The sequence below is a fragment of the Watersipora subatra genome, chromosome 6, assembly GCF_963576615.1.
Source record: "Watersipora subatra chromosome 6, tzWatSuba1.1, whole genome shotgun sequence".
Classification (NCBI taxonomy): domain Eukaryota; kingdom Metazoa; phylum Bryozoa; class Gymnolaemata; order Cheilostomatida; family Watersiporidae; genus Watersipora; species Watersipora subatra.
Genome location: NC_088713.1, coordinates 51024801 through 51049776, shown reverse-complemented (window position 1 = coordinate 51049776; position 24976 = coordinate 51024801). Strand labels below are relative to the sequence as shown.

The 24976-nt window shown below is 34.1% G+C and overlaps 1 long non-coding RNA gene across 2 annotated transcripts; it reads right to left on the bottom strand.

Annotated features, from left to right (window-relative positions):
• Nucleotides 1-357: 357 nt before the first annotated feature.
• Nucleotides 358-24804, bottom strand: LOC137398994 (uncharacterized). 2 transcript variants are annotated; one of them, XR_010979097.1, is made up of 8 exons: nucleotides 24667-24804; nucleotides 21964-22020; nucleotides 20154-20210; nucleotides 16194-16326; nucleotides 13065-13181; nucleotides 10228-10341; nucleotides 4628-4765; nucleotides 358-1218 (listed from the first exon to the last, which is right to left on the bottom strand). It is a non-coding gene; the product is annotated as an uncharacterized lncRNA (long non-coding RNA). The 2 variants fall into 2 exon arrangements; XR_010979096.1 differs by lacking the exon at nucleotides 20154-20210.
• Nucleotides 24805-24976: the final 172 nt, after the last annotated feature.

Below are 24976 nucleotides of genomic sequence, written 5' to 3'. Positions count from 1 at the left end.
CAGAAACTAAGAAAACCGATTTGCAGGCACATCTGTGTGTGCTTTGATCTAAAGTTTATCATACATATTATTCATAAAATTGAAAACTTATGCTTTCCCTTAATAGCTTGTTAGTGGGCATGCATGGCAAAAACAAGCACTTTGTCCATTTAAAAAAAGTTGTAATAAGTTGCAATAAAAGCTAGGATGGTATTGACATCAAGTAATTGGTATTGAAACCTTCCTAGTTGTCAAATAGAAAACTTTTAAAACGTATATTAATTAAAACAGTGCATACATTCATGCTGCCAAATATGCCTGGTAGAGTCAGAGACACCCAATTTTTAAAACATAAATGTCAAACATGGGAGATTTGCATACCTGTGGCCACATTTATTACTTATACAATTCGATTTAGTCAAGTCATTGCTACTGAGGCAAAACTGGGAAATATAGCATATGTGGGGCCCTTTGGATTATAAAAGGTTTCAGATAAGAGCTTTCAATGAAACCATGCAGTAACATTGAACACACTGTGCAGATTTCATGCATGTATATCTAACTCGCATTTATCAACATTGGTCAGCATATTTCTTTAAAAAAAGCCCAAACTTACTCAAAAGGAAAAAAATTGACTCTTTAAGCAACCCCGTCAAGGAGTTGAGTTTACAGAAAAGAAAAGCTCAATATAAGTACGTCAAACAAATTGCTCAAGTGAGTGCAACGGTGACAAATAAAATAAAACACAATGAGTTTGTATAAATCTAAAAGTCTTTAGTGCAAATGGAGCAACCTATCAAAAGCAGGCCAAACAGCTGTTACATTACCAAAAGATTAAAAATCAAAGCATTCACAAGAATACCATAAAACATTTATCAACAAAAGTGGACTATTTTATTTCTGTCAAATAAAGCTGTAGAGCTTCAAAACACTGAGCTCTATAATTGTCTTGCAAATTGTGTGACCATCTCCTAGCACCTCGAGTATAATGTGTGAAGTTGTGGTAGCTGTAACTAATGGCTCTGCACAACGTTTAAAATATGATTTTAGCTAGAGATCTTAGAAGCGATTCGCAAGAGAACTTTGCTGATTGTAGACACGCCCAGCTACAGAAAGAACTTTAAGGTTGGATGTCATTCCAGTCACTGGATGCCTTTTTGGAAATTGAACATCAACTTGTTGTTTGAAGGTTAGGCAATCTTGACCACTTTCCCTCCACTGGTAAATATGCTGCTCTACCTGCAAAGAAACCAGTTATTAACCTGTTAGTATAGTTAAAAATTAGGAGAATGTTGAACACTACTCATTTTACAGACTTTCCCAAGATATCAAACCAGCTTTAAAACAATACTGACTAAAAAGTGTGCTCCATCATGTTGTTTTAGAACGCTTAGGAGATTGGCCAGAAACTTGAAGAGTAGGCTTTTGCAGCTAGCTATATTGGTGGCTGTACTAAATGTAGGTCACACAGAAAATGCTTTCCTACTGAAACTCTGCATAATTATGTTTGCCCTAAAGAGATTGCAGTTCTCACTATGTTGATGTTTTGCCTAAAAAAAATTAACCTAGTAAGCCTTAAAAAATTATTGTTTCGATGTTGTTAACACAAGTTAACTCAATAAAAGTAAAAAACAACAAACATTATCAGTAATGCTTTCTTTTAAGCTAAAGCTTTTTTGTCAAACTATTAGGTAAGAATGGTATCTTTTAAATATAAAATGTAATGAATAGTTGGGTTAAGAAAAGCTTTATTTTACAAACTAATAATTACAGCGTTTCCATTCCTCTTATTTCTAAGCAAAATGCACCAAAATCTACAAAATTTTACACATTCAGCCTGTACTGTGATGAGAACCGTGTCTGTCCATATAAAGCCAGCGTTGGATAATGGAAAAATATTGCATCCCGCTGGATTTGAACTTGCAACATTTACCTTGCTAGACTGACACTACAAAAACTATGCTAATTAACCTTGTAATAATTTGCAATATTTGAATGCATAATTATTGCAACTGATAATCTTTTACAGCACTCTACACTGCCAGGGTATTTGTTGGTACAAGCCAAGTTGATTCAAAACTTCTTAAGCTGAGTAAAATTCCTAACTGTCTACACGGTCAATTTTTTCCATGCATAGATTGACTATGAATTGTATAAAAGTCCCTTTTCATTCAGTTGGCCTTTAACACTGTAAGGTTTATGTGTATGAATATGCCTTTCACTGCAATGCATACGTGTACAAATTAAGCATAGGGTTACTGCCAGGTTACTCTGCAAAGCAGAGTTTTCCTCTCGTGCACTCCAAACAAATCCTAAATATTTAGGATTATACATTAATCATTATTATATAGACATTATTGAAATTCTTTAAATAGTTTAGAAGTTTCTATTAAAACAGATTTTCAGCTTTTGTTTACACCATTTAGTCTCTGCTTATATGATAAAGCTACTCTTTGCCATTAGCATGTCTGTGCAAATGCGCTTGTTTATAACAGTTCATCTTCGTAGACTATTTGAGATGACCAAAATAAATTCTAGCTCAGCAAAAAATTTAACTCTGATGCTCATATCAACTGATTTGACAATTAAAAAACATTCAGTTTTGAAGGTAGTAAACATGAATTTGGAGATCAAACAGAAGGTGAGGTGAATAAAAGCCACAAGAGACAGGCTGCTACTTGTTGCGGCTAGCTAACAAAGTAAAATCAGTGTCTGTATGACTTATCATTTATCCATCGTCGGGAAGAGCTTGGGAGCAAGATAGATTTTGATGAGACTAGATATCATGACATTCAGCTTGGTATACAGACAGTCCCCAACCTACGAACGAGTTACGTTCCGAACAATTGTTTGTACAGTGAATTTGTTCGTAAGTTGCTTCAGTGCTATATTTTGTATTATAACTTATGCTTAAGGCCTACATGTATATAAGTATATTGAAGGTTTATATTAGTATGTTTAAGGCTTGTATAAGTAACCTGTAAATTGGTTTGTACTGAAAAAAACTTTTTAATAAAATGGAGAGAATACTGTGGTGGACGCCGGGCCATGACACAGCATTTCTTATTGATCGTATGTGTTGTCCTTTTTTATTATATCATTGTTTCACTCGTTATGCTATTGTTATATCTGATATCATGGTATAACACTATCATTTATCGTCACTTTTATTGTTGTCATACCAACTCGCTAGCGGTCCTATTTATTCACCTTGTTAGCCGGTGTTCTCACCGTTTGCCGTTAGGACGGAACAGTTGATATTACTAAATATAACGGAGCGCTCTCATTTATTTGAGCAGAGCAGATAGATGTACGCTCCTCGAATAGTGAAATTACCTTCGCTAATAAAAAAGCTGAATGGGACTACACACACTCTCTTCTTTTTATTTATTAGTCTAGATCGTGCCAAGTAAAGGTCGGCAAACTCCTTTACAATACATACAGGAAAAATAAAAAAAGTTCTTTGCGCACTGGAGATACGTTCACGCACTTATGCACTGCAACGAACTGGGCAGAGGAAGGTGGATGCTGGGTGATGCTTCTATGTAGCGCCTCTTTCTGCCGCTAATAAGTCGGTAATACCGTCGGTATAATCGATGAATATACGCGCAGACCTGTTCGTATGTACCATTGTTTGTAACTCGAATGTTCGTAAGTAGGAAACCGTCTGTATTAACACTCCAAAGCTTTCACTGATAGATCCCCTTCAAATATTTCTGATTTCTCGCGAGGCGAATCATTTTACATATTTTTGACAAAAATGACAATCTCTAATGACAAACTAGTTTAACAATGTATTGGTATCTATAATAGCGAACCCTATGCATCTTATCATTGCTCAAGTTTGGCAAGAATGTAAGCGATATTTTTAAGGACAACTATGAAGATTTTGTTAATAATTTTGGGAACTTTCACCAACTTGACACTTTACCCTATATGGCATTACTTATGTTGGTCAAACAAAAGCTTTACATAAATTCTTTACATTGAGAGGAATTTGCGTTATAATAGGTATAGGCCTACATGTACATTATAGCAAAATTTGCTGTACAGCTATTCCAACCAGATAAAAATCTGACCTATGCCCATACTACAAAAAATTCATAATTTGAGTTAAAATACTCGGATTTAAGTTAGAATACGACCTAAAAGTTAATGAAAGGAACTTAAGTTTACTTTTCACATAGGAAACAAATACATTATGCTTATGAAACAATGCAAGTGTTTTGGCCTTAAAGTTTGGCTTATTTATGTATAAACTTAAAAACATTACTTTTTATTTTGTGGGTTTTCACTGTCCACAAAAGACCCTGGTCCCCGTTTATCCCGAAAATTGAATGGTGACTGCAGAAAACAGCTATGACAGGCCGAACAGGATTTGGAACAAAAGGTACATTTCTCACAAACAGAGATTGTAAATGGTACAAAAATGCAAGTTAAGCAATACGAGTGTCATTCAGAGTTAAAAAAAGCTATAGCTTGTTGCGTACTATTAGATACATCGTCCAAATACATATTATTGAAATTTTCGGACTAGCACAAAATTTTTCATCTCAATATTTGTAAAATACATCTAAAAAAATATTGTTTTTCACCAAGGTTCATTCTATGTCACTCAATATTTTGGTGTTTTGACACCCTAATTTACCTTCACTAAGTTCCTTTGTCCGCTCTCCTCTGACCAGAAACCTCCCCAAATATGTAAGCTTTTGTAACCTTGAATCGCCAATTCTTTAGATAACTTGTCTAGCACCAGAGTCGGTGCAGAAAATGTTATAGCAACACCCTGCAATTAGTAATAACAAAATAGAAATATCACATTTTTTGAATGAATGATTTTCCGATTTAAATTAAACTCTTTTCATAGCTAATCAATTGAAAGCTCATTGCTTGCTGCAAAAAAAGGAAAAAACTGAGCAAGCAGAAGTGCATCTGATATTTTAGCTTATGACTCTCAATCCCAGCTTTGATATTTGTCACCATTGTGATTTGTAGGCAATAGAAGAACGCGAGTTAAGCAATGTAAAAACTTATTCATATCCTATTAAAAAAAAGGACTTCAAATATTGAAGTGGTATTTCAAAAGCAATTACTCATTCGTAATATTCATAGTCAGTAGTCTGACCCTGATCTGGACTTGGCTTTTAGATATTATTGCAAAGTAAAGTTTAGAGCTGGTCACCATAGGTTTTAACTGTGAGTTTCAGTTCCTATCCCAGACACTATGCTTACATATAGTCTGTACAAGTGCTATCGTCAGTGGACAGGCAACCAGAATGCAAGAACATGACAACTATAAACATGCAAGGGTGAATAGGAGCTGTATACACCAATAGTCCAGTTTGTAAAACGGAAAAACTAGTAAATGACATTCAACTAAATTGTTGTTGATGACAGCTCTGCACAAGCTTCAGCTAAACATTCACAGATAATAATTACATAAGAAAATACACAAACTAAAAAGCAATAATACTTAGTCAATACTAAGAATGATTACGAAGTTTAAGAATATTAATCAAAATTACGTACAGTGGCACTCGCATACCGTTGTTGCTTGAAAGGTATGTTTCCAAAAGAAAATCTTGTCATTTTTCTAAAAGATTACTAATGCTTAAAGGTTGACATGCAACAAAATTCACGCTACAGTTATTTGGTATCAAAAGATTCACCATGTCTTACTCTGTTGTGTTGCATGTGCAATATATGTAGAAATGTGATAACATGCTCTTAAAAGCTCAAAAGCGAAAAGTTAATCGCCGCCATCACGAAATTGCCGAAGATTAGAATCCCGTTCCAAAAATGGGTCAAATGGAACGTAGCTCGACAAGATGGCTTCTGTTTACACTTTCATGCAACCTCATTCATTCAAATATTTTCACAATTACGCTTCACGCATTCAATGAAACGATGTCTATTGTCCTCAAGCATCTGTTTCCTCATCACTGTATTGATGTCACTTTGAGCACTGATATCTCAAAACCTACCGTAAAAAATGGTTTAGTTTTTAACCTTAGCTCGAAGGAATGCATATCATCATCTGATAAGCATGACAAACCTGTTGGTCACCTGTGATAGTCAAAAAATGCTGCGAAAATTATGCGCGCTGTTTGGCAAGAAGCATGGGTCACATGATCAGATTGCGACTAGACGATTAGATCAACCCAAAACAAAATTGTAAACTAGCGAGCATCTATATTTGGTAAGAGCTCTTTGGCGAAACCCAAAGTTTATGTCATAAACTAGTGCTACAAGAAGTTTTATATTGAGCCTTTTACGGAACTTACAATTCATGTGAGAAGATCACGTGTCAAAACAATAACCAAATCATTTTACTATGTCAGAGAAATGAATTGATTCCAATCTACGGCGGTTTCGGGATCGCGGAGATTAACTGTTTCTTTTTTAGCTTTTAAGAGCTTGTAATCACAGTTCTCCATATTTTGCACCCACAACACAGCAGAGTAAGCCATGGTGAATCTTTTGATACCAAATAACCGTAATGAAATTTTGTTGCAAGTCAACCTTCAACAAGCAAAATGATAACAAGCTCCAGTACCATGCATTGACAACTTGGGCAGCTAAGTCGTACATGCAAATTAGATGAGTATTTTACGGTATTTTGGAAAGGCCAATAATTAACCAATGTTTGAGTTTTCATCAAATTAAAGTACATTTAATGGGCCATTTTAGCAGCGCAAAGAAAGCACATTTCTGATGACCATTTGCACCAATTTAGGGCAGGTAGTAGGAGTGAAATAAATTGGTTCGACTTATTTTAGTCAAAAATGGATACAAGTATTAGCCAAATGAAAGTTTGTTACGGAAAGTTCTATCATAAGAACATAATTTGAAATAAATTATATAATAAACTTCTTGCAGTTGCTTCATTTTGTCCTGCAAACACATTAAAATCTGTAATAGAAAACAAGACACCTATACAAAATCAAAACTGGTAGTTAATTTCTGTTAGTGATGACATATTTTTTATTGTAGTTCTACAATAGCACTATAAGTTCCAAACAGTGCATTAACTATTAATATGTGTCATGATCACAGAATTCATGGTAAGTCGGGATTACAAGATTTAGCAAACAAAATTTTGATTCTAGCCTAATTACAGCAGATTATATGGTCAAAAAACTGAAGCACGTTTACCATTAGTGCAAAAACATAGTTCCAAGAAAACTGGTATTAAAGTTTGAGAAACGAAAACCAATGTAAAGTTTTGTTTACATTTCAAAACGACATAGCAACCAATATCAAGATATTGTGATATTTATCTAGATTTCTGTACTTGGATCCAAAAAACTATGCTGAATTTAAAAATCTAAACAGATTTTAGCTGGTTGTCAAAGAAATAGCTGTATATTTATAAGAAAGTGTATTACTTATTTTTGCAGATATTAAAAACAGCTTGATTGTATCGCGATATTGGGCACACCCAAATCATCAACCAAATCTTTAGAAAATTAACAACAGTAACATATTGCACACCATCGGTCACTATATACTTCGACCTTGCAAACTCGAATAATTATTCTCATAACTAAATCTGATTATAATTTCATAAAAATTGAATAATTATTCTTATTATTAAATATTGTAGTAATCTTGTAAGAATCGTTAGGAAAATATCACCACAACTCCCTTTACTTTCACTGCTTTTGACATCAGTTAGAATACCAAAGTACTCATTACAAGCGTCCAAAATCGGCAAAAAAGAAACAATTATTTTTAGCGGACACCATTTTTCAGTACTTCTTGTTTAGCATAGCAACGGTTTTAAGTTTTTTTTCGATGGTAAAATACTTTTATTGGCTAAACTGACTTCAGATTCAGAAAAATCACTCTTTGATTGGTCCAGACCTACAGGTTACAAAATTTGTTACCAATATTATAAGTTCAGTTGGTGCAACTTCAAAGTCGAATAATTCAACTTCGTGATTTGCGACTTAACCATGGTTTCTGTGACCGCAACCCATATGATCTACCTGCTGATAACTTCAACTCCTTTACTACCAAATGGATCTCTCTACCGCGACATAAGTGTTTCGTGAAACTTAATTTCTAAAAGAGTGTATAAATGGTTATAACTTTACACCCCAATTGTTTATTAACAATATTTTTATAGCAAGTTTGTCAGCATAAGTTTTTAAGTTAGTTCATGCCCCCAAAAATATTACAAACGAGTTGTCGAGTGAGAGGGACCATTTTTCGTCCATTTTGAAATTACTGTGAGGTAAGCATAAAACTCTAGTCGGATGATTTATGAATATTATTAGTTTACATGTTAATTAATCTGATGAACATAATTACTCTCATTAGTACTATTGCTCAATAAAGTTGCTCAGTCTATAGATCTGAAGTTAGTAACCATTTATGGCTATATTGCTTCTGAAATTACTGGTCATCAGTAAGAAGATTTCATAAAACAAGTTTTTGCAAAGCAAAACTATGCTCAGGTTGTAAACGCATTCTTATTTGCTCAACATATGCAAATAATAGCTTTTTTCAATCAGGTATAGATGTAATAAGATAATTTACTAATTAATCAGTAATCGGAAACAATTTGTACAAAAGCTTGCTAAAGCCGCATCATGCAGCACTTGGCCATACAGAAACACATTGCCAAACGAGCTGTACTATTGGTAGTTTAAGAATTCACACTGAAACAGCTTCAACATAAAATTAAGACATAAGAAATCAGTGCAAAAACTGCTTCGTATTACATTTACTTCATGCCTTGTTGTAATTGAGCATCATACTGCGTGCACAATTAGGAAAAATGGCTGCAAGATCAAAATTTACCAAGTCTTTAATTTGTTAATGAAGCCGTGATAAAAAATAATTTAGACAATTTATGCAGAACTTAAATGCAACTGCATTTCATCAGCATTTTTATAAGCAGGCTTAGTGTAAAAAAAACAGAGTAAGAGCCATACTACAAGTTCATGAAGTTTTGAACAAATTGTTACTTTACCCTTCAATATGTTGTAAAATGCTAAGACAAGGTTAAAAAATTATTGACGCTGTTGGAAGAGTGAACGTTTCAAATGCCTCTAGATTTCATAAAAAACAGCTAAAAATGATGGCCAGGGTTCTTGAGGACACTTTTATTTGTATGAAAGATTGGTAGATAGAACATTATTACACAAACAGACAATTCCAGAATTAAAGCGCAAACATTGTGGCCATAAAGGGTAAATAAAAATTGTTTCAAAGTAAAAGCCAAAAGGCTATTGTGCCTGGTAGTGGTAGCATCATTACCATATCATTTTTCTATTGAATACACTTTTTATTAGAATAGAACAGACATTGGTACATTAATTTGTCCTACATGTGATGGCTCTTATTAAAGACCTAATTTTCACCAATGAAAGGTGCCCTCAGATTAAGATGACCTTAATTATGAACCACACCGCCTATCAGAGTTTTTTAACATACACATTAATCGGCAGAAGGTTTTACGCCTAATGTTACCGACAAAAAATCTAAAAAGTGTGTTGCAGTATGAGCTTGGTCAGGTTCTCATCCTCTTTTGCTGATACAATAGGTAGCAATCAGTAGTCCATTTTCCAAAGGTTTATTTATTGCCCATTTCTAAAACCTTGGTAGCTGTAAAGGTCTAACACAGCTGTTTATTGCAATAATAAACTGTAAAAACAAAAATAATGATTCTCAAAAAACTTTGGTCGCTGTTGGCTGTTAACATGTTTTCTATTAGTTAGATGCAGGATGGCGATTGGTTTTTTCCTATTAGGTACACATATGACCGGCTAACTAATTGCCTACTCACTAATAAGAAATGTTTTGTACAAAGATTTTTTAGCGCATTGCTCTTGGTTATAAGCGTACATTGTGCTGAGCTGCACTGCGCAGCCTGTTGTACGCACTCAATTAATGGACTAGACCAAAATCTGATTGTGTTTTAGACTTTTTCCATTCGGAAAACCCAGGCTACACTCATTAAGAAATACATTCAATCTTTAAAAAATGGTTAATATTTTAATACTTTGATATTGTATTTGTACAATTTAAATATCAATTGTACATGCCACTCCATACATGGTTATTTTGCTTCATAACTATAGTTTTACTGTTTTTGCGGATTTTCAGTGCTATAGTATTTTAGTGTAGCCAACTACCCAATGAAATGACTGCAGTCTCCAGAGCTCACTTTAGTCATCAAAGCCCAATTTAATTATCAGAAGATTAGGACTACAAAAAGTAAAGGACTCATCAACTTACCCTTCAGTTTTTCAAAACACTTGTAGGCCAATATGATTAGTTCTGTGAGAACATGATTAAAGAATAATAGTTCTGCGTGGTGAGCTCATCTTCGTTCTCCAGATTAAACAACTTCTACAAAAGAACAAAGATTTTAACATTGTATAAAAAATAAGTTGATGAGGACTTTATGCACAGAGTCTCTGACCACCTTCAATTTGGTATTGGAAAAAATGTTGAAAGTGAGCTACCGTTAAACCTATATTTGAATGCACCTTGATTTGATTGGCACCGCTATTTGGGACCACATCAGGAGATTGCTTTGAAAATCGAGCGCCATCTTTTTAATGAACGCCAACTCTATTTGAGGAGGTAAGTTACCTTATCAGTATATGTATAGGTTTAGGTATATTCGCCTTTTGTGAAAATATAGCAAGGAGCTTTTAAGGTCCAAACACACTAGGCGATTTTATTGCAAGCGTCGTGAGGGCGAAGATATCGCTGGTGCGTGCATAAACACACTTGAGCGATTTACTAGCAAATGATATAATGGGCACGCTCACAAACTGCCAATAAAAATCCGTATCATTAGTTTTTTCGGAGTTGTTGATAAATTTAGGCCAGTCAAAATGTCGTCGTCTAGGCTACAACATAAACAACCTCCACATTTGTTATTAAACCTATCTCCCTTTCAAAGAGTGTACACTGCCTACACTACAAGAAGACAAAAGAAAAACGATTCTTGTATTTTCAGCTGTATTTTTTTTACAATTTTTTATACATATTTTATTTTGTAGTGGTTTTTCATATTTAATATATTAAATATTTACCATTCTCAAAATGGTCAACCGGCGCAACGATTGACTCCGGATGTTGGTTTTCAACTCGGATTTTTTTAAATTTTGTTATGATGGACAGAACTGGGAGTGCTATTATTAAATTCATGAACATTTGAGTGTTCGTTCTGAAGATGTTTCGTAACAAAATAGAAAATTGGAGCTGATGTACGTTGTTGAACATCGGTAAGAAATAATTACCCGCCGTAAAATTACATTCTGGTAAGAACTAACCAATCGAAATGCATCTCGTTAGCAATAAAGTTGTGTAGAGAAATTCTAGCTTTATCGCTCTGCATGAACACGCTGAGTGAATTTTAACGCAGATTAGCTCTAACGCAATATCGCTCTAAATATCGCCTAATTTGTTTTCACCTTAAGAGAATGCTTCAGCGATAACACTTGTTCTATTGAGTCAAATATGCTACAAAGCAAAAAATTACGCTGAATTTGTTGTTGGGGTTTTATAAAAACACCATTATCAGCTTTTTAAATGTCTTAACCGCCAGTACATCAGCAGTCATAATTAAACATTGTCCCAAAAACAAGCGGCCTCAAACTGCCTAAAATAGCGTACTAATCAAACATTCCATGTTAAAGAATAGAGAAAGCATAATATTATTATGCTTTATTAGTTATCTTGAGGTGTTGACTGATGTTCTAAAAAAGGAATCAAGGAGATTGACCCCCTAGAAGCTGAGATATAGACAGCCAAACACAGGTCTACCTAATAAAGAATCAGAGGAAAACCCTTCGAAAATCCCAAAAACTGCGACGTATAAAATCGAATTAATGGTCATGAGCCGGAGTTGCGCACCCTTACCGCCGTTATGTATAAGGATTGTTTTGGCTACGAGATGTGAAACGCTTCTCGCGATAGTAAATAATTTACATACTAGCTTTGGTTTCTCAGGAAAATCATCCAAACATTGTGTGGTAAAGGCATTTGCCCACAACCCCTCGCCATGATTTTTTAAAGCAGAAGAGCAGATTTTGACTATTGTGCTTCAAATTTTAACTCGATCTCCACGGATATGCTCCCAAGATCATCTGTTCAACGAATGACGCGTGTATAGTCTATATGCGATATCCGCGATTGCAGTTTGTTTAGAATAAGAAATAGGAATGGGACTTTTTGTTCCTTCATCATTTTTCTACTGTGTATCTACTGCAGCATTCAGTTGATTTTCATGATTATCGTCACTAATAACAGACTGGAAGTTCACTACAGCCATAATCTTAAAAAGACTAACTTGACCGTGCTGCTCTTGCTATAAGAAAAGAAAATGATAACTTTTGCTTTGATTTTTCTATTGATCTATTATCTTATCTATGATTATTTTTTATGATTTATATAATATTCATAATGCATATTATACAAAATAATAATATAACTGCGTATAGAATAAATGATGTAACTAATATAATTTGTAGAAAATTCCAAATGATAACCGAGATTGATGATTGATTATATTTATTAGCTATAGCTATAGTTAAAAAATCTGAACAACGCTAAAGATGAGTCTGGATATGGAAGCTAAGTAGGAGAACAACAAAACTGAGCTGAACTAGCAAGATAGCGAAATGTTGCGAAATAATAGATGCGTGTAATTATTTTATGCTAAAACTAATCTACACGTCAGAGGGACTGGTTCGGAATTCTAGGAGCGATGATTGTTAGGCCCAATTTGACTGTTCTATACTTCCAGGGATTAAACCAATTAAAACGCCGTGATTGTTATAGGAGAGCACAGTTGGCTTAATTGACCAATGGCACACAAGTCGATTTCATACGTCATATATTGATGATTACCAAAACACTTTTGTTTTTTGGTAGACCTGTGTTTGGCTGGCTATATCTCAGCTTCTGGTTGGTCAATCTCCTTAATTCTTTTTTTAGAACATCAGTCAACACCTCAAGATGAATAATAAAGCATAATAATATTATGTTTTCTCTATTCTTTAAGTGGAAAGAAAATGGGATAAACTACAGCATTGAAATTAAAGCACTCTCACACTCACTTCATGAACAGTTCTGTCAAAATCTTTACTGATAACTCAGCTTGCACTTTTATTCCATAAGTGCCAGAGTCACATCTAGGAGCAATAGGTCGGCTTTGCGCTAGAGGACAAGCAAGGCTAAAAGTGATAAAAATTAGATAATACACAATAAACTTTCAAGTTCAATTAGTGATGAGGGAGCAAAAGTATCCTACATGGGAGCTATTGCACACTTTAAACATGATATTTGTACCTCACAAACTCACATGGTCTTTTAGAGTAAAGTAGATGCTCCTATAACGTATACCTCCTATAGCATAAATTCTAGAAAAAGTCGGGCAATTTTGTGAGGTTTTTGCTTCGTACCGCGTAAAAATCTCCATATAACTTAAAGTGTATCATCGGGCGAGTTCTAAAGTTTGATTTGAGTGTTAGTCTGTCTCGCCACACCTGCGAGAAAAGAAAGCGACATACAGCGGTGTCAGAAAGTATTTGTCCACCTCAAACCTCACTGCCCATTTTAGGTAAATTTGTTGTAGTAGTCATGTAGAGGGATTGAACCCTGACAAACCATGCATCATTTAAAAGTAAATTAACATTAGATCTTGTTGACACCATCAGTAATAAAATTACGGTTAATCAGGGATCAATAATCATTTTTAGGCCAATCAATGTGAATCAGTGCTTATTAACTCATTTTCAAACGCAATATGACATTATTAATTTTCAAGTGGAATATTATCACAACAATAGAGATCATGTTGGACAGCATGTGCAGCAAAGGTTTACAGTTTTGCTTGTTAAAAGAGGAACAGCTAGAGATCCCAGAATTCATACCAGCGTCAACATCAACCATGGATAAGAAATGTGTCAACGACCTCATCATTCGCCTGCATACGATGGGCAATCTGAGCAATAGAAAAATAGTGAAGAAGCTTAGAGTATTTCAATCTAAAGAAAATTAAGTGGTAAAGAAATGAATGCAGCATCAAACCACCAAAGATCTACCATGATCAAGGCATTTGAAAAAACCAGCTGTCCAAAATGATTGCTGGTTTCAGATTATGAACACTCTAGCGCTCGTGAGGCTTGTTCACAGCATGCCTAAGGCTGCAGAATGGTTATAGTCTGCAAAGGCTACCAGATAAAATATTAAAATGCAAAATAACCCCAATGGCTTTTTTCTGGGCCCATAACAGTACAAGACCGTTATTTTCAATTTAGAAAATAATTAAAGAAGAGATAATAACGAAATTTGCGATAACATATTTTCTGGTATGCAGTGTGAATTAGTAGGCAGCGGTTGATACAATAGAAGATATTTGGCAATTTTAAAATCTAGTTATTTCTATTTTTCAGCTCATTAGGATTGTTTTGATACAGGGTTTTATGTATGCAGTGCAAAATATTTCCAAATTATGATGAATTTATTGCAGTGCTACACTTACTTAAACAGGCAGACAAAGATTTTTTCCCAACACTGTACATAAAGCATTATACATATAATACATACAATTTCCATAACATTCTGACTCTTGTGATAATTTGTCTGAAGTGACAACGGAACAGAAAATAGGTACATATAGCAGTGCAATTGTTGATAAATACTTTAAGGCTATTGGTCGGTGCATCTGAATGTCACGAGTTGGAGTTGCAATCTTGAGCTCTTAAGAACGAATAGATGACGAAAAGGTACTATCGCTTTTTTATAGTGAAACTATTTTTTCTTAGTCAATTGTTGTAAGTCGCTGTCGCGTCAAACTATGCGCTCTTCATCAAATTATTGTCAAATTACCACAATCATGGTCTATTAAACCAATGAGGTTGATCATGAAAAGTTGTCGATGAAAACCAATAATACAGTTAAGGCACCGCCAATACATTCAAAAGAATGTAAGTCGGATTCTTACATGAGTGAGTTTGGAAAGGTCCTGAAATGGTTTAGACAATTTACATGTATGTTAACATTCTTATAATGAAAAATCCTTATCATGTAAACGTTCCTAGAACTGATCATCTCATTTTAGCAGCGCCTACTGTACAGTCATGTCTGATATGAGAGCAAAATGCATTCTGGGACAAAAGCTCGCAAGTTAATTTTCTTAAAGTCCTATCTCAAAAATGTTTTTTATATAAATTAACTAAAGATAAATTATTGTGTTGCCATCCTCTAAAAAACTACCAATAAGAGATATTACAATGAAAAAATACATGATTTTATCTATTCATGCTCTATACCCATGCCCCCAAGGCTACAAATACCTATGTAAAGGTTATGGTCTGCATTAAAATGTAGCAGTATTATGCACAACATAATTTTGAGTAGTGGCAGTATGCAGCAGTCCATACAGTAGCATACCGTATGGAGTTCTTACCTTTCAGAGAATCATAGCACTAATGATTGTGAGAGAGAGACCTGATGCAACACGCTTGGTACGCTACACTTTTGTGGCATCGCATAAAAAAACTTAAAGTATAAATTTAATATAACTGAATTCAGCTTAATAAAAAATTCTTGAAAAAAATGTTCTGATCTTATATTAGAGCTAATTCTATTTTTTCTTCATTTTAATTTTTAAATCATCTCTTCCTGGCTGGAAACTTCTCGATTTGCTTATACTCTCATTTCCAGCCAAACTTTTTAAAACAAATCTGAAGCAGACCTGACGGGAAAACCAAGTGATGTAGTTTCCGTAACTGGCCTTTCGCATCTTTGGGCATTTAGTGATACATCAAAAACCACCTTGCAAGCTCGCATCTCTAATTTTCTAGAATTTCAAGGCGAAAGTGGGTAGTGAGATAGTGAACGGTACAGAATTTGTGTAAACATAAATTGCTTGAATTCTTAAATCTATTCATTGGTTATTGTTATATATATATATATATATATATATATATATATATATATATATATATATATATCAATATATTTATTTTGAAGGTTTGGGGTAGACTGACACAATCTTCTGAAGAATCAATTGATTTCCTATAGCCGGTTTGGGTATTGACTCGTGTTCGCTTCAAATTCTGTATCATTTACGATTTTGCTACCCATGAAAGTTTATTATAAGTTATGACTAATGTGTTGAGAGTATATGGGAGGTCATTAAGTACAAAGCCCATCAAGTCAAGTAGTCAATGATGACTTACCAGCTGTTCAAAATTAGGTTGGGTACGTGTCTAATGACAGGGAAGAAGCGTTCAACTGACATTTATGATCTACTCATCGCCAAAATCTTCCGGAAGACAATGCAAGGAAGAGGACCTTGATGACCGCCCAGGCCTATATAGATGAAAGAACCGTGAGGCACCACCGGTTTGTATGTCAATGAATTTGATATAGAAATACATAAAGTGCTGGTCAAATGAAAAGCAATACACGAGATGTTATGGATGAATAGCTATGCAAATGGCTTTGTACTAACCCTTGGTATGAAATATTACCCAAGCCTGTGTCATTAGACAGCAACCACATTTGCTAGTTAAAGCTCTAATTTTCAAATAAATTAGACAATGCTATGTAAATACATGTAAGATAATATCATAGTTGTTAACCCACTCAGGACTGTTCCCGAATACCTCGGGAAGAGTTGTGCTCTCCAGGGCCCATTCCCGAAGTACTCGGGTTAAACTTTGATTTGCTCTATTGCTTAGCTGTTTAGGTACATCGGTTTTATTCATTCACAAAACGAAGTTTAAGAGTCTGGGCATCATTTTGATACCAAATATGTGATTGGACAAGAAAGTTTTAACTAACAAATTATGTGATAGATATCAACTGTTTTGGAAATTTGATGATCGCCATATTGGAAAAGGTTTATCCGAACGATGGCAAAATTTTTAAGTGAATTAGATGCGGTAATCAGCTCAGGGGAAGAAAATAGCAACAAAAGTAATGTTCAAGAAGAAAATGAGAATTTTCTGATGGAAGAAGGTAAGTTTTATGTGGCTATATATAGAATTTTACCGAAAAAAAAACGATAAAAAGCCGAAATTTTTCTTGCGAATTTCTAACAAACTTTATTCTAACAGTGTAAGATATGGATTTTTTTCATGATACACATGATTATAACATTTTTAATCCAATAAAATTTAGATCTTTTTGCAGCATGAACTCTTCACTCTATTACCCCATAATAAACAATAGTTTTATGATTTCCTTGTAGAACTACAAGATAATAAAAATTTCTTATTTCATTTATATCCAATTGTTCAACCCACAATTAGTCAAGCATATAGTTCTCAACCTCAACATCTACTATAAACTAGCCTCAACCACTAGGCTCTAATATTGGTCGATAGGGGACACTTACCACAGTAATCATCTTCATGACTTTTTGTGTTTATATTTACAGTATCAAAAAATATTTGCAATTTGTATTACCAATTGTTAGCTGCAGTAGACTACTTATTTTCAATTTGTTATTAGGTATTTACCCTGAAAAGCTACTAAAGCACAATTTTTTCTAGGCTGTACAAGAAGTTTGAAAGCAAATAGGTTGCTTACTACCGATCATATTTGCTACATGTAGGTGAAGACAGTCAAGGGCTTGTGAGTGATGATGCCATTGTTGATGAGCCTAGGGCTTCAACACCAATATCTGATGAATACTGCATCAACTAACTTATAATGGCAGCAAATATGCATGTGTAGTTGGCATCAAATAACTCTCACCGTGTCATAATTTTTTAATGAACACACCCTTATTATACATGTATATATTGTTTCGTTTTCATGCATATTCATTTTTACTGTATTTTTTACAATATATTTTACTGTATTTTTGCACCTTTTTTTTTGCTAGTAATTGATTGTCTGTTAGCTGGTAACTTGAGTATTCTTGATGCATAATATATTCATAATAACCTCTGCAATGCATTTCAATATAAATTAACAAATTGTTTGATTATATAATTGATAAAACTGTCAGTGACGTAGTGTTGGTTAGAAGCTAGTAACACCTGTTCTATTGCTCGGAATTAAGAAATATTTTTTTTTATTTGCTGCTGATAAAGTTTGCTATCAATCTAACATAGGTCCAACAATGTCAGTATCAAAAAACTGCTTGTGAGCTGCTACGAAACATGAAAACTAATTTTGATAAAAAATAAGTTCACAGAATTATTAGAAATTGTGGTCAGTAGAATTTGTAAAGGTGCACAAAAATTTATATCACATTGTAGCCTGGAATGTCTTTGTTATGCTGCAAAAAACAAATCAAAATTATTTTGAAAAGAACTCTAGTTATACTCAATTTTGTGTAGCTCTATTTTAATTGTAAGGCTAGTGAAAAATTAATTGGGCTGGGGGAGCAGTCAACCAATAACTAATTAGTCCTGAATGGGTTAAATATAAATACAAACTTGTAAAAATCCATGATACGAAACCGAGTTTTAACCCGTTGATCCTTGCTCGATCTAATCAATGCGTGTCAGTAAACCTAGACAATATGTCCAGCAATCCGAAGTTATTAATTTTTTACCAAATATATCTAAACGTGCTAACAATGCAATGATATTTGGTGAAACAGCAGTACAAAAAGTCGGACAACCTACAGCAGATGTCATCAAACAGAAAAAAACAGTATGTCACCATTATTCGGGCTAAAACTATAAAAGTTCGCACGATTTTAAACACTCATTAAACATTTACAGATAATATTCATCCATAGCACGCTCATCATCTTTTCATGACTCAAAATATACTGGAAATTTATATTTATTATCGTAAAATTCCACATTTGTATCACAGTCATTTATGACCTACCAACGAATGAGTCATATTGATTGTTTCGCGATATCATTCTAATAAAATGTGTTATTATAATGAAAGAAGTAGATAAAGATAAGTGAAAAATGTTACAGATGGAAGTGAAATTTAGAATCTAACATCCTGCGCAAGAATTAATTTTATTAGTTTTTGCTGTTGCTTAAAAACATATTTTGTAAACAGAACCATATGGAAGCCTGTATTCCGCCATTAAGGTTTCTGCCACAGCCTACGCAGTTCCGTAATACCAGCTGTGAGGGTTCAGAGGGCTAACATTGATGAGATACTGCATTATTTACTGTTTTGGTTAGTATTGTTCCTTATACCTAAATTGTAAAACAAATGAAAAATAATTTTCTTTTGTTTTGCAGGTACAACTACAAAAACATTGACAACAAGCGTGATAATCTCAAATCAGAAGATTGGAGACTAAAATTATAAAAACACTACACCATTCTACGTCATTTTAATTGAACAAGTTGAACTGACTGAAACATGCTACATCTCTGGTGTTTTTTTTGTAAAACCTAACTTAATACATGACACCAGCATAGTCAGTGTGATATTTAAATGCAAATATAATTATTTCCCGAGTTGCATTAGTCCATAGCAAGCATAGTTGCTGAATATTGCACATATTTCAAGTGGAGTAAACCCAGCACTTATACATTCTGCTCAAAGAGTTCTTGTGCCAAATCTCAAACTCAGCAGTCAAAATTCTAGCCAACAAGATAAAAATACTCAAACTTTTAAATATCAAGATTTGAGAGAATATAATTCCCGAATTTCCAGTGAGTATAATACTACTTTTTACTAACAAAAGTCAACCAAAATACCATGAGAACAGTAATACACAGTGTGGGTAAGGTTAGTCGTCTAGGCTATTAAAAACTAGATGAAATCATAATTGTTATATACAGGGTTAAGCTTTATAAGAGGGTCAGTATGGTGTAATCTCAAGAGTTCAAAACTTTCAAGTTGGAAACATTGGAAAACATTGAAATCAATGTTCAGAGGCTAAGCATGACACTAAACCACAAAAATGTTCATTTTAATGTCATGACCAGAGCTATATTGATTGCTAATTATGATTTTTGTTATGTGGGCCTACAGAAAAAGCTATCTTAAATAGTACTCCACCCTTTCCTATTATAATTAGTTAAAACAATATGATTTTTAAATTTCTTGTTGGCATGAGTAACAGTAACAAAATAACAAGAAAAGAGGGCGTTCAGCTAAAGACTAAGACACAGTTGTTATCAAAATTATAGACCATATAATTAAACCCTGAAAATAAAATTGAAAAAGGAGTCGCACTGTTTTATCTTGTCAGTACATACCTGCAACCAAAAGCAAGTCAGGCATCATAGCATCATTACAAAACACGATTGCAGAATCTACAGAAAAAAAAGACAATTGACAGTGACCATGCATTCCTGTTGACCAAGATAAGTTAGACAGTACATCACAAGTTAGACAAAGACACACGGAGTAACGCATGTAAACAAGTGCCAGCGAGGTGTTGACAGTGGCTGATGGGATTAGCCATTTCTCTGAACTAAACAATCACCAGCCACGCTATTACATAATGCCATACACTCAGCTATACACAAATGGATGTTTAAATAATGCTAGCTACTGGATTATGACCTTCAGTTCTTGAACTGGGTAATGTCTGGCTCTGAAAGCTAAAGCTTGCAAGATACAAAAGGGGTCCCACAGCACATTGGAGAACTATCAAGCAAATTTAGTCATTGATTTTGCTAATGCTGCACACAAATTTGTTGCTAACTAGCATATTAATGTGTATACAGAGAGCTTAATTATTTTGCATGTATCTGTATCATGGTTCAAAAGCTAAGCTTGCTGAAAAATTATTTAGTAATTCATATCTACCAAAGCATTATGAATTATAGCAACTCTCGACTACTGCCAATCGCTTGACATTTCTACAGTTTCTTCGGCTTTTATGACTACAGAGGTTTTCTTGGTTTGCGATTAGGTCATCTGGAGTGTTCTTGTCCCTGCATACACATATATCTTTTTTGATCACTCAAACCTTATCTCTATCTCTTCTTCGAGTACATAGAACAATTTTAGTATTGTTCAATATATATACTTAAATTGTAATTTTACAGGTGAAAATAACTTTTTATCATTTTGCAGGTAGAACTACAAAAACATTGGCGACAAGCGTCAGAATCTCAAATAAGAAGAATGGAGACTAAAATTATAAAAACACTACAGGACTCCATGTCATATTTAATTGTACTAGTAGAACTGACTGAAACATGCTATATCTATGGTGTTTTATGTGTACAACCTAAATTATTACAAGACACCAGCTTAGTCATCATGATATTGAAATGCAATTATAATTATTTCCATAGTTGCATTAGTTCGTAGCAAGCCTGGTTGTTGAATATCACACATCTTTCAGTCCCAGTAAACCCAGCATTAATCCATTCTGTTCAAATAATTCAAGCACCAAATCTCACACGCAGCAGTCTAAATTCTAGCCAACAAGATAAAAATACTCACTTTCTAATTACAAGATTTGAGAGAAGATAACCCCATGAATTTTCAGTGAGTTTCACTGCTAGTGCCAAACCCTAATTTGTACTAACAAAAATCAGCCACAATACAATCAGGACAGTACTACACAGTGTGGGTAAGGTTAGTCGGCTAGGCTATTAAGAACTAGATGAAATCATATTTGTTATAGACAGGGTTAAGCTTTATAAGAGGGTCAGTATGGTGTAATCTCAAGAGTTCAAAACTTTCAAGTTAGAAACATTGGAAAACATTGAAATCAATGTTCAGAGGCTAAGCATGACACTAAACCACAAAAATGTTAATTTTAATGTCATGACCAGAGCTATATTGATTGCTAATTATGATTTTTGTAATGTGGGTCTACAGAAAAACGCCATCTTAAATAGTACTCCACCCTTTCCTATTATAATTAGTTAAAACAATATGATTTTTAAATTTCTTGTTGGCATGAGTAACAGTAACAAAATAACAAGAAAAGAGGGAGTTCAGCTAAAGACTAAGTCACAGTTGTTATCAAAATTATAGACCATATAATTAAACCCTGAAAATAAAATTGAAAAAAGAGTCACACTGTTTTATTTTGTCAGTACATACCTGCAACCAAAAGCAAGTCAGGCATCATAGCATCATTACGAAACACGATTGCAGAATCTACAGAAAAAAAAGACAATTGATGGTGACCATGCATTCATGTTGACCAAGATAAGTCAGACAGTACATCACAAGTTAGACAAAGACACGCGAGTAACGCATGTAAACAAGTGCCAGCGAGGTGTTGACAGTGGCTGATGGGATTAGCCATTTCTCTGAACTAAACAATCACCAGCCACGCTATTACATAATGCCATACACTCAGCTATACACAAATGGATGTTTAAATAATGCTAGCTACTAGATTATGACCTTCAGTTCTTGAACTGGGTAATGTCTGGCTCTGAAAGCTAAAGCTCACAAGAGACAAAAAGTGTCCTGCAGCACACTGGAAAACTATACAGTAATACTTCAACTTACGAGTGCTCCAACATACAAAAAACTTAAGATACGAGCCAGCTTTCTAGCAAGTTTTAGCACTAACATACGAGCCATGTTTGAGATACGAGCACTTGAGTGAGTTGCCAAGTATGCCGGAGGTGTTTTATTAGAACAGCATCACTCTGTATTTTTCAACTGCTCAGGTTATACTGTTGTACCGTGTTTTTTTGTGCACGATTTTCTGTGCAGAATTATGTGAATTAAAAGTACTGTGCGTAGACCGAAAGTTTGCCAGTAAAATGAAAGATAATACAAAGAAAAAGATAATGATATGAGTCGATATAAAACGGAAAAGTATTGAAAAATATACGAAATGTGTATGCGTGATTCAGATAGCTCGGCAATATGACAGAAATACATTCATAATTATCAAACAGAAGGATTATATTCAGGGCATTTAGTTCGCAAAAGGACTAGCCATAGTTTCTAAATGGTGCAGCGATCTTCACGACCGCTGATGGCATTGGACAAACAATTGGCCGGTGACAGCGTAACTGAAACGATGCAATGTGAAAAGGCCGGCGCTATCTATCCAAACTGTTTAATAGACATTCGGACAAGTTGGCTAGTGGTCGTGTGTTAACCATTTGTGACGACACCTGTGTTCGTCCTAATCGCAACATGTTGCAAGGGCGACAAAGTCAAACGTCCTTAGATAGGTTTATCTTAAAACGGCCAGCTAGTCGTGAAAGCGAAAAAAAGGAAAGATTTCTCGCTAACCAGTGAGAAATTTCAAACTATGAACACCGAAGAAATTTTAATTACGTTTAGTTGAAAATGAAAGTTTGCTTTTAGGTTTGCTTCTAAGTTTGTCTTTTAACACTTTGATAAAATCTAAATTTATCAAAGTCAACTGTTGTAACGAAGGATAACTTATATCTCCCTCCCTGGCAAATGCGAGTGTTAACTGCTATTGTATGTATTTAATTTTACATTTTAATTAATCACATTTCCTTGCATTATTTTTATTTGTTGCTTTTTGAAAGCATGTAGTACGTAAGGACAATAGCCAACATGTTCTTTCTGTTACAACATCTTGTTTTGAGTGTTTTATTTGCCTTTTTTTAGAGTATGGAAACCAATCAATATATATTTAATTGTTCTATATATAAATTAATTGCACCAACATGCGAGTAAATTGACATACGAGCTCAGTCTCGGAACGCATTAACCTCGTAAGTTGAAGTATGACTGTAAAGCAAATTTTAGCCATTGATTTTGCTAATGCTACACACAAATTTGTTGCTAACTAGCATATTAATGTGTATACAGAGAGCTTAATTATTTTGCATGTATCTGTATCATGGTTGATTAGCCAATCAAAAAAATGTTCAAAAGCTAAGCTTATGGCAAAATAGTCATTTTCTCTTAAGTAATATCTGCAACTGGGAATATTAATAATATCATTCAATAATATAAACATCCATGGTAAAAGATTTTTCTCATGTCATGCGTATCTAATATCCTTCACAAAGCCTTGTTAGCAAAGCTGATGCTACATGTAGTTCTAGCATTATACAATGTTGCTCATTTTACATCCATTTTTCGTCCTAAATTTCTAACTGAAAAATTAACTACTGCTAACTTTTGCCTTGCAATGGAAGCTTTGATAAGCATATAGTACGGAAATAATTTTTGTATGAATATTACAATATAAATTATATACCATTTCACTATTCAGTTCTTAAACATCCTTCTGTAAACCATATTATTGAAACAGTTGCTGTACATTTTTGAATCCCTTGAAATCTTTAAAAAGTTGAAAAACTTATCATTCGCGACCTTGAAGCTTTAATGTAAAGCATGCATCTAGCAACCAGTTAGCAAGACAACATTTTTCTGTAATCCATATCTACGGAAACATTACCAAGGATAGCGACTCTCAATTCTTGCAAATCACTTGACATTTCTACAGTTATCTTCAGCTTTTAAAACTACATATGTTGTCTTGGCCTGCGCGGTCAGGTGGGTTTTTGTACCTGCATATTTTTTGCTCCCTATAACTTTATATCTAAGGATTCATAACAGCCTTTCTCTTCTTTGATTTTCTGTTTTTCAGTTGTTATACGACTAACACATATATAAAGTCAGAATGACTGTGTTAAAAACATGAATATGAAATAAATGTTAGGCTACAATCATTCAGGCTTCTAATAAAAGTCCTAATTTTTTGTTACTTTGGATGAGTGACAACCATAAATTCTTTAGTTCAATGTAATCTCCAAAGTACATGGTAAGCCAGAGCTAAAGCATAAGCACACATACCTGCTACCTCCACTATCTGTCCTATTTCTTAAATAGAGTCTTAGCCTATCCTTGTTCGTCTAAATCAGAAACTAAAGCTAAAAGCTTGACTGTAACGAGATGGAATGAGTTAGATTTACAGCCTTACTTAGGCCTGGTTCGAACCAATATGGCATCTAAGACACGTGTGACAGAGTACCTGTTATGCAAGCGATCGCTCATGGACTACAAGCTCAGAGTGCGCGACTATTATGTCCTACAGAAAGAAATGTCGTCATTTGCGCAATTAAATTAATTTGATGCCCATACGCAGCTACACAATTTGTTTGCT